The 17,337-nt window shown below is 45.7% G+C and overlaps 1 protein-coding gene across 1 annotated transcript in view; it reads left to right on the top strand.

Annotated features, from left to right (window-relative positions):
- The window catches only part of LOC142814169 (uncharacterized), a 578,033-nt gene that overhangs the window by 274,800 nt on the left and 285,896 nt on the right, over positions 1-17,337 (top strand). The window lies entirely within an intron of this gene.

Below are 17,337 nucleotides of genomic sequence, written 5' to 3'. Positions count from 1 at the left end.
CACGTGTGCGTAGCGGTTCGCCGCCACCGGTGTTTGCAATCACTTATCAAGGGAGAAAAAAAACGAAGTAAAATACACCGAGGACACATTGAGATTTGAACCTGGATTCCGTGCGTGCCAGCCCTGTATTGTGCTACTGCGCTACTCCGGTGCTTGGAACTCCGTGGCAAACTGACCTTGGGCAGGCTTCATCTCGGGAAATAAATTGCAATAATGTGTGTAACAAAATGCTTAGAACAGCAAAGAAACAGCCAGGCCTCACAAAGCAAATTGCGTAATGAGTGGGTTGACAAATGGTACAACCCATTACAATAGCGCTAAACATAACTCTTCACAGTGAGCCACAGCATAGAAAAATTGCACGAAATTCTCTACAAGTCTGTAGCAGGTATCGCGCTTCACCGAAGAATGATGAAGGTTGACATAGTCAATGCCGGCAAAAAACTTGTGATGATTTATAGCATAGTGGGCACCCTAAAAGTGTGCTTGTAGCAATTACCCAAATAGTATTTAAAAAGGTCCTGAAAGTGCGCTCTTCCAGCTTTCACTGTGAATGTGCAGCGCGTTCCATGCAGGACTGGCAGCTTTGAAAGATACACAACTGCACCGCAATTAAATTTTGATCTCTGTGTGGTTCAGAGGCTTTTTAGAGGGGCCCTGCAACATTTTTTTCATGTAGCCATGGACTGTATTCACCAAAGGAGCTTATTGCCTTGCGAATTCACCGCCCCAAAAGTTTATAGTATCTGTCCAATACAAACAGAGTTACAAAGATTTGTCACACACTGCAATAGCAATCACATTTTTCTCGTCCTGACAAAAGCCCTGGAAGCTAAGCAGGGAGGGACGGCATGGGGAAGAAAAATACATCACGTGCGCCTTGTAACCTTGATCTCTTTTTCTCTGTCTTTTTTCTTCGAATGCGTGGCTTTTCAGCGCGATCGCGCGCGTGCACGTGGACAAGTTGCGGCCTCTTGCAGCGGTTCCTGTAACGACCAAACGTGCGATGCTCAAATCGGGTAACGGCTGATACAACGACTGTGATGAGCGATTTTTCAGCTTCTATCATCATTTGCCGAGAGAATAGAAAGCAATTTTTAGCTGACTGAGAATTCATTGTGAATTCCAGGCCTGGCTCACGTCGTCTCAGGAGCCTCTACCACCGATCAACAGTGTTTTCTGACCATGTTTAAAAAGTGTTGCAGGCCGACACCGCCTTAAAGGGCTGACAACCTCTCTGAACACGAATTTAGGTAACCCCACTAAATAATATTTGGTGCTATACGCGGCAACAGAGCAAAGAAGCATGCGATTCTAAAGACTATAAGATTATTCAAAAGCTCAAAGATAGCCACATACGAGTACAACTATGTCTTTGTGCATAGCATGATGTCGGCCGAGCAGCCCTCGATAAATGAAGACAAGTGGGCGTGTTTGTTGAAAAGGTTTCTGAAGTTCAACACAATCAAAAATAAGGTTATATTTTTGAAATGCTGTTTGGGTCATGCAGTTCAAGCAAGTGTGTACCGACTCGAGAGTTGGAGAACTTTATGGTTCGAGTTGTCATAGGTGTACACTTTGTTTCCCATCAACAGTTTATAGAATTCTAATCTACATTTTTTGTTAGGTTTACGTTCAGCACATGAGAAGTCCGGAAGCATTTTCTTAATTAGTCGAATTCGTGGTGAGAAGTCTTGTTCTATCCGAATGGGCGGAGAAACGAGATTATTATGTTTTGACGAATTTCGCAAGATGTTGCTTTTGTCCTTAAAATTCATGAACTTGATTGGAGAAAAATGACTGGGCGATTCTTATTGGGTGTTTGTTGACCTATTTTACATGAATGTTCACTTTCGGCAACATTAACTAAAAGTGCCAAACTAACTCTCTTATATGTTTCTCCACATCGTCTCATTTTTCACGTACTTGTTCCGGCACTTCTTTGAATATTAGATTATTTCATCTCAGCCGATTGCACAGGTCGTCAACCATCATACTAGTTTGCTGAAACTGTCCTGAGCCGGTAATTTGGACACGCGTTTTTACTTCAAGGATTCGGCCAAGAGCTGGCATTTCGGAGCTCGTGAGGTCAGCTTTACTTCATCTAGTACCAAGGATAGAACAGCAACACCCTCCGGAACACTTAAGTGACAACATGGTACCGTATTATTCAGGTAGCATACTTAGCTTGCTAAAATACTCTTTCGAGTATTTTAGCAAGTTATGACACGGTAGCATATTATTTATTGCGGTAGCCTATTTACGAAACCTGTCGTAACTTGTTAAACAACTTTTATACTCATAATATTTATTATAATACCATATTTTTTTAGCGGTTTAAAACACTTATTAGCAAGTTACGGAAATACGGTACTGCAACCAATATTACGGTAGCTGGCTACAACTGCAACTTCCTAAAAGACTTTACTACTCGCAGGTTACAAAAATATGGTACGTTAATGCAGTATGGTATAACAGTACCACTCCTTCTTTCCCACTAATTATGCTTTTACAGTTCCTAATTGCAGTGAAAGATCCCCAATGCCACAAAATCTCTTTCGAAAATACCATGCTGTCTGTCAGCCTACGCACTGTTTACTAGGCACCTGTTGTTTTGGAGATGCTCTGTCACCTTAACTGGGAGTAGCTTAAATACAGCTAGCGAAAAATGATAGTAGTGTTAAAATACCGTACCATATTTCTGTAACTTGCTAAAAGACTTTTATGTTTACAAAGGGCGATATTAGTTCAATGCAGCTAACATACTTTCGTGTAAGAATGCCAGACCGGGCCGGTTGGTTCAGCATATTTGAACTGTAAGGCGTGACGACCACATTGGACGTAGGGCGATTACACACAGAGAACGTCAAAACGAAATCGTCAAATGTTGCATCGCCAACATGTGCTTGCTGAATGCTTTCAAAGGGGTCCCGAAACACTTTTTCAAGAAACCTTTGAATGGATTCACTAAATTAGCTCATTACCTGACGAACTCAACGCAGCAAAAATTTTAAGAATCCGTCCAGTACAAGCGAAGTTACAAGGGTTTGTCGCACACTGCAATCGCATTTTCTCTTCTCTCGTCCCGACAAAAGCGGTGGAAGCTAAGCAGGGAGCGATGACACTGGCAAAGAAAATACATCACGCGCGCCTCGTGACACTGAACACCATTTGTTTGGTTTTGTTTTGTTTTTTTTTTTTGAATACGCGACTTTTTCAGTGAGATCGCGCGTGCACGCCTGGACAAGTCGCGGCCTCTCGCAGCGATCTCTGTAACGACCAAGCGCACCATGTTCAAATCAACCAATGGCTGATAGGTTGCCTTCTACAAGTGATTGTTTTAGCTTCCTACGTCATTTGTAGAGAGAAGAGAAAGCGATTTTTCAGTTGAATTTGACAATTTATTGTGAAGTTCAGGCCGTGTGCTGCGCTATAATATTTGACTCGTGTGTTTCCGGGAGCCTCTACAACCAATTGGCTGCGTTTTCTGACCATGCTCAAAAAGTGTTGCAGGGCCCACACAGAGTAACAGTTAGTTTCCCCAAGCAAGTTGACCATCTAGAGGTGGCAGGCTGCCCTAAGGACATTATGGTTTCGGTGCTGGAGACGATACCGAGAAAGTCGCAGAACTGCCTCTTGAAGGAAGAGCCGCCTCAAGAAAATGTAGCTGCCCATGTTTCCCTACGTGAACCGCCGGTCCCATAATTTGAGAAAGATCGCCAAAGATGCTCATATACAGTGTGCGTTTCTTTTTAAGCAATATAGATTTTTTTCTTAAAAAGCTATTACAGTTAGGCTCTTGTCTTCGCAACCGATTTTCAGGCCGAGGCGGAAAGATTTTGCCACTAGTTAGATCACTTAAAAATGATTAATTGATAAATATAATTGGATCACCTTTTTAATATCAATTTTAGGGTGGTTGTTAATATGGCAAAGTCACAAATTATGGCGAGCCTAGTTTTTAAAAACGGAAAAGTTCACGCATGGATTCAAAGATCCATCGTCGAATTTCCAGACCGCGGTGCCGGAGAAACCGAAACAAACGCGCAGAGTGCGGCAAAACCAGCCAAGTGCGTCGAAACTAACGCACTCAGTGCGTCAGTTTCGGTTTCTTCGACACCGCGGTCTCGAAATTCGACGATGGATCTACGAAACCACGCGTAATATATACACTTTTTAAAGAAAACTAGGCTCACCATAATTTGTGGCGTAGAACAACTGCCATATATACAACCACCCTAATATTAATATTGAAAAATAAAATTCAATTGTTTTATCAATTAATCATTACTAAGTGATGTAATTATTGGCCAAATCTTTCCGCCTCGGCATGGAAATTGGTTGTTCATTCGACAAGCACCTGCCTATTTAGTTTTTTAAGGAAAAATTTGTATTGCTTAAAAAAACACCCTGTATATGTAAAGGTGGTCTTCCCTGCCCCGTTTAAACTTTCCAGGCTCTGCGGGATGACCAACCCTTGTCTCCAAAAAGTTCCAGCCAACATCGTCAAGCACAAAAACCAAGTTCATCAGCTGCCATTAACGGGTGAGGTTCACGATACCCGTTGTCGTGTGGTGGGAAGTACGCACACTGGCCAAACCTAGCATCCTGAACGATAGACAAAGACAGAATAACAACAACGTTAGAAATGTCAAAAAATACAACCACGCGATTCATTGTCGTGATGTACCTTTGCGCCTGTTCTGTTGTGGCCAGAAGTCACGATAAATGGGTAAGACTAATCATCAGTCATTGAGGCCTATAAAATCATCGAAGCAGCCGATGAGCGCCTTGGCGTGGCTTCAATTTCACAATCACTAACAGTGTATTTCAAGTTCACTATCAGTGTATGCACTGTGCCCATCGCTCTGCATGGGCGTAGGCAAAAATCTTTTTTTCAGTGGGGCGGGGGGCACTTGATTTAAATGCTCATTTTTCCCTGTGTATGCCACGGCGAAAAAAGAAAAGTTTGGGGGAAAGAGAACGGGCTCGGTGTGGCCAACGCCGACTAAATTTCAAGGCCGAAAGGCTGCCGCAGTGACGTCAGAGGTTGGGGGCCCAGTTGCCCAACTGAGCTTACTCAGTAAGACTTTTTTTCCACATCTTTTATTCGGCCCAATCAAGTCGCAGCAGCTGCGAGAGCGGGAGCGTTGGTTCTCCTAAAACGTGAACGAAACGCAGGCTTTCCGCCGTGTTCGCAGCGTAACTGGGCCCCCACCCTCTGACGTCACTGCGGCAGCCTTTCGGCCTTGAAATTTAGTCGGCGTTGGTGTGGCACCCCCTGGCTACTCCACTGGCGCTCTGTGTGTGTGCGTGTAATCTCCCTCTGTCCGTTGTCGTCATCGCGTCTTATATTTCAAATATACTTTCGTGTGTCCTTGTCAATCTGGCTGGCTAGCCTGATGGTGATAACGAACTGCGTAATGTTGTCCGTAATCTCCAAATAATGAGTTAGTTTGATGCACCCGTGCTCAACCTCGCGAGATATTCCCGTTGCTCAGAAGTAGTGAAGTGACAAGTGCTCAGAAGTAGTGAAGCATAAATTTTCATACAATGTTGTTCTATGAAACTCTATGTAGCGAAGTGACAAGTGATAAAGTCGCGCAGTGAACTCGGCCTACGTGCATAAAGTTGGCTGCCGTCTGGGCGTGTTTGCGCGAGTGTTCGTGTAGATCGGCTGGTGTACGTCCTCCCGTTGGTCGGTGTGGTTTACGGGACCGAGTCTAACGTCCCAAAGTGAATCGGGTTATGAGGGAGGCCTTAGTGGTGGGCTCCGGATAATTACGACCACCTGGGATTATTTAGCGCGCACTGAAATCGTACATGCTATCGTCGCGGTCGGGCTTTCGGGTCAGCAGCTGAGAGAACCGTAACAACGGTTGGATGCGGATATCTTTTTGAATGCATATCTCAAGGAAGGGGACAGACCCACCAGGTCCTCCCGTAAGCATGTCTCCCACTTCGCGCAAGGTTATACCACCCCAACTCCGAAAAATCACCTATTAGTCTCTGACCGTCTGCACCACCGCGGTGCGCATGCATGAAACACTTGCGCAATAACGAGACAAGGAACAGAAGTCGCACAAGTCGGCTGGTTGTGCTTCGATCGAATCCGCGTTTGTACTTTCAATCAAATACGTAAAACATGCGGCATGATTGTGTTATCGCGCGTTCAAAAAAAAAAAGGAGTGGCTGTCCGCGGTATGATGCACGCAATTATTCACCGCATCGGACGGGCGCCACGAATGATTTCTCCCCAATTAACGATCTCCAGAAATACGCCTGCGCCCCCTGCCAGGCTTAATAACACGCCGAAGGGAAATCGTTGCCGCAGTCTGCTCTCTCTCTCGCGCGCATCCCGACACTGCCCGCAGCGACGGCCGAGGGCTTCCGCAATCGTCAATGTCCGAGACGAACGAGACTGTCGAGGGTGCTTCTATCGCCGAAGCTGCTATCTGAGCTCCTCTGACTGTACAGCTTGGTACGAAAGCTGAATAAAGTGGTTTCGTCAACTAGGAAGAAAAAAAAGGTAATAACGCTTCACTGCAAGGCGAATGCATCTACCCTGTCATTCCACGCTTCTACGAATTCCAGAAATGCGAAATTAGGTCAGTCGTCGCTTTCGTGACGCCTGCAATAAAATATACCGCCTGACGTCATAATAGTTCACCTATAAATGAAAAAAGCCCACATATAAGCAAGGCTGGGAAGAGATATTTGTAAAAGTATTCCGAAATAGAGATATCGAAATACATTCGCTGAAAGCCTAAAATACAAGTGTACTTTCGTTTTTGATAACTATTTCCGAAATGCTTTTACAAAAAGACCGGAAAAGTATTCCGGAATATAGGTACACGAACACAGCAGATACAGGGATACAAAGACTAGAATAATTTATTGATTTTTATTGATATGTAGGGTTTAAGCTCCCAAAACCACCATATGATTATGAGAGACGCCGTAATCTGAGCACACATATTTTATTGAGTTTATTGATTTTGGGAATGCTCTGCAAGGACATTCATAAGGCACAGGATAATGCTATGTTTAATGTTTCACCGCATCGGAACTTGCAAGTGGCGATGCATATGAATGAAAAAAATTGTGTACATTTATATGAGACACAAGATCGGCGTTGCTGAGATGATTGTTGCGCCATGCTCTCGAGCAAAAACAAATGACTCTTCAAATACGTTGTCATTTAGACAACAGACCGGTTTGGCCTCAGTATACAGTCGCGAGAAGATTCGCCGCCCGGGAAAATTTAGCTATAGGGGTGTTGCACTTGCCTCGAGAAACCGCGTCTTTCGATGGCAAAGCGTGGCAGTAGACTGCTTCAGGTCATCACGGCGTTGTGTGCTTTGCGACATGGGCATTTCTGCGAGTTGGAGGACTTTAATTCGCCGCCCTTTTGCGCTCAAGGTTTGCTGCCTCGTCAGTAGTCGAGACGTTAGGGCTGCGTCCAACCCCGGACTCCGTATGGTATAGCGTATAGCGAGTCTCCGGGCTGAGCAAATGATGCTAGCACGCTGGGAAAATGAAAACAAACTGGTTTATTGGCACCTTCTGTACGACTATTTACATCATGAAAAAAATAAGAGTTCGGCGGCTTGAGGAACAACGACTTGGTTTAAATTGACAAACTGCACGCTGAGAACTCAAATGTGGTATGTTTCACTACCATAAGTTTATTATTACCGTAACTGAGAAATTCAAAGATAAAGTTTAATTTTCAAATTTTGCGCTTTAGGATCTCCGCGCGTGGAGTTAACTTCAAAACCAATCACACACACGACACGGCCAACCATTGGCATCAGCCAGTAACACACTGTCTCCGATGGGTCGTTGCTCTCGCTGACGCCAAGTTCCTCCGGTCAGTGACCCTAACACGCAGTCATCCACGGGAGTTGTTACAGTGCGGGCGAGTTGCGCCGTGTTTTCCCAAAAGGGCGGAAAAGGGTTTACGTCAACTTCTCAAGGCCTACGAGACAAGTCGACGGCTCCGCGTGGCAGGCCCGAACATGCCAAAATTGTCCGTTGTGCAGACGACACCATCTCGCTACATTATTTTTCTTTTCCTTTGTGGCGCTTCCTGCAGCGGATAGCCTGTTTCTGGAAATCGGGCCCAAGTGCCTGGAGTCGTGGGCCTCCCCTGTGTATTTCTCACAGATTTCGGCTGTCAATCATGACCGGCTGTCAATCATGGCCAGTGTTGTACTACACGTTACCGAAAAAAAAGTAACAAAATGTACGTTACCCTAAAGGCCTAACCATACGTGCGCGTTGCAGCGCGTCAGCGCTTGGCTGTTTGACGCGGCGCCACATCCTCTCCCTATAGGGGAAGAGGGAAGCGCAGCTTCGCGTAGCCTCGCGCCTCTCTCACTCTCCATAGACTCTCCCTATAGGGGAAGAGGGAAGCGTAGCCTCGCGCCCTCTCTCTCTCTCTCCATAGAGAGTGCTTGGCGCTGCGTCATAAAGCCACGCGCACGTGTGGTATGGTCTTTACAAAAAAAAGAAACGCGTTGTCGTTACTGAAGAAAAAAAAAAGCAACGGACGTTGCCACCGTAGTTGCTTCGCAATGACAAGTTTTAATAAGAAAGTTCTTGTGGCGGAAATCCACAAGGACATTTTTTTTCAATCTCAAAACTTATGTTTCACACAAAATGTCTAACCCAGACAAGGATTAGACCCATAGTGTTCAATGAGAGAAAATGATTTGCACTAATTTCAATTTACTGGGCCTTAGTGCGAAATACCTTTACAAATGTAATATTCTTTCTACACGCCAATGCAGCTTTCGTAATGTCCGCAGTTCTGGCACTTGTTCACTCAATTAAAAACAATCGACGAATTTCAATTTGCACGTTCGGTCTTTATTTGAGTTAACAAATGAATTCGACTGCTTAAACCGTAGTCGCATTTTTTTCTAAGCTTGAGGCGATCGGTGTACGTGGTGCTGCTCTTTCGCTAATAAAAAAAAACTACTCATATAAGAGTCAAAGCTGTGTATGTTTCTAATACGTTAACATTGATGTCGATCAATGAATCATCTTGGGATCACTCCTGTCTTTTTAGGTTTATTGATGATCTGCCTAATCATCTGTGGACCAATAAGGACAATACGTTCGTTTTGCTCCCTTTTGTACGTATCTAGTGCTGCACTGTAACGGAGTTTAAGATGAATCCTAATCTATAGACTCAGCTTGGTGCTGTATTCTGAAGATACCACCTGGCACGATATTTGCCTCTCATAAAAATATTTATATTTTTGCTTATAAGGCAAATACTGACCAAGAAAAATGCCTTAAATTTGTGCAATGCCAACTGTAATTAGTTTCAGTGGTATTAAATTTGTTGCATCCTACTCACCAACAATATTTGGCATCCTTTCTTTTAACTTTTGGCTCACACTGTCTCTGCCAGTTCTATGCTCGTCTTTTCCTGGAATTTCTTTTGAACTGCAACTTGAACTATAACGATCACATTTCTCACGTTATACATAGCAAGAACGGTGCTTGCGTTTTAATTGAAACTCGTTCCAAGCTGCAGTTGGCTTTAACCGTCAATGTAGATCAGCTTTCTCAGGCACACAGGAGAGACGAAAACGGCGGTGTCGATGAGAGGACTTGTCCTATTTGAGATTCCCTCCGTGGCGGCCGCCCCGGGCGGCCTTCGCCGCTTGCTCGACAGAGGTCGCTGACGTTCGCTTCTTCGATTCTTTTCCCTGTTATGGGCCGCAGATGATTGTGCCACCTTTCCGAAACCATTGTCACGCCGATTTGAATGACTGAAATCAGGAATAATCGAACGACAGGATGAGAATGTATACAGTATAGCGAGCGCCGTAAACTCTACCGTTCAGCGCAATGCCCGCACTGTTTTCGCCAGCGTCGTTTAAGCCTAGACGCGGGATAGTCACGTGGTGTCAGCGCGACACGTCACGCGTGAAGTCACGGGTAGAGCGGCACGTCGCTGTCGGCCTTCAGAGTACACTCTTCACTCTTAATCGGGCCCTCGTTAAATGCTGGCTATAGCCAGGAAACCGAACGTCTATTTAGCACACTTTAAGTTGGACCTAATTAAGAGTGTACTGATGCTTGCAAAGCAGCGAGAAATACGAACGGGTACTCCGTAAGTATACCGGCCCCCACTGCAGTGTCGAGAACCACAGTAGCGACAAGGATGCAGCTCTGTCGACCGTCGTGTACCACATAGCCTCTTTCCATGTCGGCGCACTTCATAGTGCGTATGAGATTGTCCTACTTTGGTGTTCTTAAGTTTATGCAAGGGCATTTATTTTGCGTACAATCCCGATCGGAATTTGCAATGAACAGCTCATCAATATGCCCATCGTTGAACAAATGCCTGTACAACTAGATCTGTTCTTGTACTAACAAAAATGTCTTTTTTTTTTAGAGCTGGGTTTGTTGAAATATTAAGTGTATGCAGCGAAACATTGGAAAGTTGTCGGCAGGTAGCCAAGGGGAAAAAAGGGGGGGAGGGGGAGTCAAGGTGAAACGTATTTCTTGCATGAACGGCACTGTAACGTTGAGTATTATAACCTTCCGGTTGTTGCCGCGCACTCGCGTATATAATGCACTAAATGTTTCAAACAAGGTGGTGAACACATGAAAGCTTTGAGGTACGTCCCTAACCTGCAGCGACGGCAGAGTGCTTGCGAGAACTTACGTGAAAGGAATGCCTCAGAAAATAAGCGGAACTTGGAGCGAGTATGTTAGGGCCCATAGATATTGTTCGAAGAAAGACTGAATTCCGGGTCCTTTTTTTTTTTGACATTTGCTTTCACCTTTAGAATATATCACTTACTTGTTTATTTACAATTGTTGCTATAAACAACACGAAAGAAGTTCTGTATGTGAAGTTGTATAAAAGGCCAGATATTGCTGCGGCTCGTGACCCGTTTCCACAATTCCCAAAACTATTAGATTGTTCGGAATGTCATTTCCCGTAATTATGTACAGTATTATTTTGTCAAGCTTTCAATGTGTCTTCAAAACTTATTGTTTCTGTTTGAAAAGCACCATATCGGTGCGTTCACATTTAGCCTTTGCCATAATGTTCATACAAAAAATATATGTTAATTTAAAACATTTAGTCCCGCATTCAGAATCAATAATATGGGTTGTGTAATACTGATAGGATAACTCAACAAACCAAACGTAAATAAATGTTTCAGGGTAATTTCAACGAATCGGAGCCTTAAAGATATGATAGTGCATTCAGGCCACTGTTGAAAGTCTGCAAGACTTACCCCCCCCCCCCTCTCCCCCCCTTAAATAGTGATTCTTGCAAAATAGCATCAGCGTCAGAAGCAATATATGTTGATAGAAAAATTGGGCGCTGTCGCGGCTACACTAACAAAATAATTTGAAATTATTAACCGAAACTGAAGTACTAGTGACTGTTGCCGATATTTTTTTTTCTTTTTTGTGTGTATATAACTTAGGAATGCATGATAAGGTATTCATTGCCTCTAAAGTATGAGTCACTCACGAAATAAAACATCGTGTATCACAGGCCCGCCACCCAAATAGCGCGTGACAAGACCTTTTGTTGGCGTGAGAAACAGGTCATAGTGATTCCAGGAATATATGAATATATATATATATATATATATATATATATATATATATATATATATATATATATATATATATATATATATATATATATATATATATATATATATATATATATATATTATCCTGAGCCAACTGTACCGGGTTTTATTCCCGATCCCATACAAGTCGCTCTTGTACGTAGACTTACAGTAGGTATACCCCGTTAAGTACGACGGTGAGTTACGATAACCCAGAGCCCTCCACTACTACGTTTCTAATTACCACAGTGTCGCTTCTTTTACTCTATATCGCGTCGTTTCATTCGTCGTTCGATCACTCAATCAATAAGTGAAATGAAACTAGCAAACAGTCGCATAATCAAAGAATTAAGCTGCTGAAAAGTGATGCATGTTCTGTCAGAAGGTGTTCTCCTCCGGCTACAACGACGACACGCTGTATTTTCGCGTCATTACCATAACGCTCGTCTGATTGGTGTTGACGAAACACGACGTGTTCCGTGAGTGAGTGACTCAACACAGCGGTACCGCACTGTCATCACTGCTTGAGCACCTTTTCATACAGAGGGGTAACCTTCCTGTCCTTCCCTTTTTCTTTGCTTCCTCTTTCACTCAGAGATAACTTTTCCCCTGCGTGCATTCATGGAAGTGTCGCAAACGAGTCTATATGTGCGCCATCTTACTAGGAAGCGCAGCCACTATTACACAGAACACACAACACAAGCGCTTGTGTTGTGTGTTCTGTGTAATAGTGGCTGCGCTTCTTAGCAAGATGGATCCTTACCAACTGGCCCGATACAATTGTTTATTGAGTTATATGTGCGCGAAGCGCTCCCATTGCAACTGTCGTCGAGCGACGTCTTCATGCGCAAGTGCGCCAGAGTTCTGTCAACACACGCAAACACACACGGCGGCCCGGGTTCAACGACCTGGTCGTCTCCGATCATGTGGGTCATGCGCTCCTTTTGGGGAAGAGCGTGTCTCGGCATGCAGCGGCGCAGACTCCCTCTCTTCCCTAGCGAGCCCGGAAGCGGGATGCGGAAGCTTGCCGGTCGTCGACCCCGGAGGATGAAGAGCGATCGATACTGCGCCAGGGTCGACGAACTCGTACTTCCTCGGCCGCACTTGGCGGCAAGAAGCCCGGGCGCATTCCCCAGGAGAAAATTTCGTCGCAGTGCGACTGCATCGCGAGACGACGAAGGGAAAGGAACACTTCCGGGATGGGACGCCTTCACGTGTCTCGTGCAGTGTCCACGCTGCAGGTTGCGCCCATGTCCAAAGCGTATTGATTGTGCGAGACGCTCGAAAAAATGAGAACAAGAAGTGAGAGATATGCATTGTAAAGCACACTGACGCACCGCGTTTCTCGCTACGGTCTCCTCGATTCGCTGTTTTGTCGCATCCGTGCCCTTTGCGGGTGTTTACACGGTGCTGTAATGGTGAACTAAACATACCTCTCGGTCTCGAAAAGCGGTAAATCGCGAATATCGTTTAAACTTTCCTCGAGGCCGAAGGCGAGCGCAGCGCAGGTCATTGCCCCCTGAACTCCCGCCAAAGGCGCGCGCCGTGTTGCGTTCGATAATGTTAGAAGACATTTTTCTTTAGATCCCCCATGCGAATGCATGTACAATGCAAAACAGGTTTTCTTGTGAAATAGCTTACAGGTGATTCCTCTCACTCTCCACATAAGCTGGCAAATTATTCCGGGCTCACTCTCGTAGGAGAGCAAGCGCGAGGTGCCACTTGTTTTGGTAAACCTATCTATTCTTGAGCGCTTGAGGAAGTTCGGGTAATTTGAGTTAACAGAGCTTGAGAACTATGGTTAGTCTCAATTCCGGTCCCTCGCACAGTACGGGAAACGACGGTAGTTCCGAGAATACATGAAAGTGTGCGACAGGAAAGAAGACATGTGCGCCGCGAAAGCTCCGCCAAAGCGTGCTTCCTAGCGTTGCAGCAAAGCTAGCGCTGCGGCCTACCCCACCAGTCCCGGAAGGGCGCTCGACCGTGCGCTCCGCTGCTCTGCGGCGCAGCACCGAGCAGCTTTTGCCTGCGGCGGCTGTCTCGTGCCCAGCGCCGGGTTCATCGATCGCATTGGGCGTGGCTGCGATAGAGGAGAGCCAGTCTAACGCTTGGCGCGCCATTAGGAACCACTCTGATTGCGACCAAGACGCAAGCTTGTTCGACTGCAGGGTGGTACGAATCATGTCCAGAAGCCTACATCGTCGCATCGTCATTCCGCTTTTGGGTTCCACTCTGGGCTGTGAGGAAGCGCCATCTGCAAGAACGCGGGCGCGTCGCCCGAGTCTCTTTCCTCCGCCGGTATTGTTAGCTTCTTTGGTAGCGGCGCACTTCTCCGCCGAGCCGTTAGGCGTTTCGACATCGCTCCTGTTGTGTCAGGGTTATGTCATCCACTTTTTCCCGTTTCCTGCGGCTTCCTGTTCGTACGAAGGCGTCGTCTGCTCCGGTCGTTGTGAGGGCCGGACGGGGACTTGACTGCAGTAATTGGCGTAGCGTGCTCGACGGGTTCTTACCCCTTATTCCGTTCACTGCTCGTGGGAACGGAAGCGTTGTGAATCATCTGCACTGCAGCAAGGTATCCCGCCTTCTCCGACGGGCTACAAAGAAAGAAACAACAGCGCTCGGCCGAAGTGCGCAGTTAGGTCAAGACCGATCGCAGCCGCCGCCGCTCGCGCGTCTCTCCGTAAAGGCGTGCCAAGCGGCGTTACGGCATGACGTTGCTCCTTTCTATTATTTCTTTTCCGATACAACGTTTCGTATTGAAATTATTGGCTCCACAGCAGAATGCAACCGAACAACCGTGCTGGTTAATTGTTGATGCGCAATTCGCTCTTCCCGGTGTTCGATTGCGCTACGCTGAACACAGCCGAGACGAAATTCCGTCCGCGCACTTAATTTAATGCAGTGCATTTCGTGAGTTTTTGCATTGCAGAAAGCGCCTGCTCTCGTTGTGTCGGGCGAAATTTGAAAGCGACGTAAATCAGAAGCTTTTTTTTTTTAGATCGATCATAGAGTGAGTCGTCATCAACGGAAAAGCCTATCGTGATGCAAGTGGAGAACCAGGCAATGAGCCCCGCCGTGGTGGTCTAGTGGCTAAGGTACTCGGCTGCTGACCCGCAGGTCGCGGGATCGAATCCCGGCTGCGGCGACTGCATTTACGATGGAGGCTGAAATGTTGTAGGCCCATGTGCTCAGATTTGGGTGCACGTTAAAGAACCCCAGGTGGTCGAAATTTCCGGACCCTTCTACTACAGCGTCTCTCATAATCATACGGTGGTTTCGGGACGTTAAACCCCACATATCAATCAAAACCAGGCAATGACAGAATAAAAAGAATAAAACATCGGAAACCTGTTGAAGGCCACGCTTCAAATATAGACCGTCAACAATGTTTGCGTCGGTCTGCACGGCACAGAGGCCAGCCCTGTTGGTGAGACTCCGACGCGGATCCTGAAGGCATGTGTACGGTTAGCGTACAGTGTTCCCGAAGCGACTACGAGAGACGCCACAGTCAGCAGACGTGCACCGTAAATACTGGCATCGCGACGTCTGGAAGGCTGACGAGCAGACGTACAGCTGTAGGCGCATTTCGTAAGCTGACGCGGAAGTGTTGCCTATATCTATTGTAAAACGCGAAATAAACGAGAAGGAGCGAGGCACGCGAGGCTGACAGTTTATTAAACAGGTGGCGGGAAGATGTGTACTACTTCGACGTGCTCGGAACACGAGTTATCAGGGGGAAAAAAAAAAGACCACCAAGTACAACTTCGTCATGGGGATAACAGCCACGTGTTGACTAGCCACGAAGACACGTTTAAACCACGATGCATTGCAAACAGCTCTTGCGCGTTGTTGTTATCGCCATTTGAAACTTGTAGAGGATGCTATATTCGCTAATCTTTTTTTTTTTCGTGTGATGCGCAAGTCTGGGCCGTACCGTCGTCATCAATAAACTACCATAGCCGTGTGTCGTTTTTTTTGCACCTGTTTATTTCGCGCTGTATTTGCTTTGTGCTGGAGAAGGATATTTATTGTAATGAGAAAGATCGGCCTGAATATGACCTGCTATATACCCAGCGTTAGGAAAGGGGACAGGTGCAAAGGAGAGAGAATAAACGTTTATTAGTGTACCGCCTATTAGTAACTAATGTGGGTGGGGCCATTTGCCCAGAGCTGCATTGGATACAGTGGCTTGATGTGGAATGGAGAGAGAGAGAGAACCTTAAGTGTCCCGAAACTATTTAAGGAAATAAGTATAAATTTAAGGGCTCGTTTTACTTGTTAGACACAAGATTAATGAGAAATTGATGTTAGTTCTCAAGAGTTATTTACTAGTTGTCTCCTGCCTATAGTTCCGTCTCGTGCGGAGACTTGTTCGGTCGATTGCCAACACGTCCAATGCTGCGAACAGATTATTTCCGGAAGGTGTGTGCATGATTCGCAAGAAAGTGCTGCTATTTTTTTACACTTTCGGCGAGAGACCGGTTTAAGTGACGTATGCTGAAACGTATACTTCAAGGCAGCTAACCGCACCTGTGTCCCAGACACGTGTGGCACATACCCGTACCGCAGGGGTCGCAGTATGCGGGTATGCGCCACAGGTGATTAACAGTGAATATCTGCCCGAAAACGGTGACAGCGGATATTAAAAAAAGCGACTATGTCAGCGTTGACCCAACGAATGTGAAGAATAAAAATCGCCATCATGAAACGAATCAACGCGCTTTGCGTGGCAGTAAGGTATTCTACCAAAAATCCACGCCAGGTCTATTAAGCTGATTTGGAAAAAAGACCCTATGTAGTCGTAATATCGGTGCAACATCAGCTGTGGTTGGTATGCCGGCTATATCATTTTATAACAAAGCAGTAAACATTACATATGTAATCATATATGATACAGGCGTCATGTCGGGTTGACGCCAACTGGGGTATCAGGGTGGACTGCGCTTTTATAGCAATCTAATACACATTACATTTGTATTCCCATGATTCAACAGGCTATATATTCAAGCGTTGCTCCATTCAAGCGTTGTGCCAATGAAGTGTACTCATGATGTTTACGTCAACGCACGATAAAGCGCACTTTGGATCGATAATACTGACATCTCTGCTATAAAACGAGTTCGGACATTAGGTCAGACCATAGGTTACTGGTTAAATGCCAGTGCAGTCGGTGTTCTTGGTAAGTCCATAGTGTGTGTACAACTATACTTCACCTACACAGATACGTCGGTCCACCTCGTAATGCTTTGTTCAAAACTTCCTGAATCCCATTTCGAAGAAAAAAGCGTGGGATCTAATGATTTTTTTTTCACGTAGTACAATTACACGCCTGAGAAGCATGCACCAAAGAAAAGAAAGTGAGAAATGAAAAGCAGCTGGCTCACACAGGCCACGTAAGACACGTGAGAACGTAATGTCAATTGAAACCACAGATAGCATGCACTGCAAGAGTCAATCAGCAATTAGCAATATGACTTCCTTTTTTAGATATCTCCGGAAGACCACTATAGACTCTGGGACACAGCAGCTGTCTATGAGCCTATAGAGATTGCCCTTATAAGGTGCGCATCAGGCGCCGTCCGTCTGTGCGATGAGTCTACATTTGTGTGGCCGCGAATACACTGCTGACTAGCGGACTGTTCCACCAGTCAACTGAGTTGGCTGGTGGAACATGAAAGAGGCCTTTGTCCTCCAGTGGACTTAGGCTGATGATGAT

The sequence above is a fragment of the Rhipicephalus microplus genome, chromosome 1 (genome assembly GCF_043290135.1).
Source record: "Rhipicephalus microplus isolate Deutch F79 chromosome 1, USDA_Rmic, whole genome shotgun sequence".
Classification (NCBI taxonomy): domain Eukaryota; kingdom Metazoa; phylum Arthropoda; class Arachnida; order Ixodida; family Ixodidae; genus Rhipicephalus; species Rhipicephalus microplus.
Note: the sequence above shows the minus strand (reverse complement) of the source record. Positions and strands in the feature narration are given on the sequence as shown.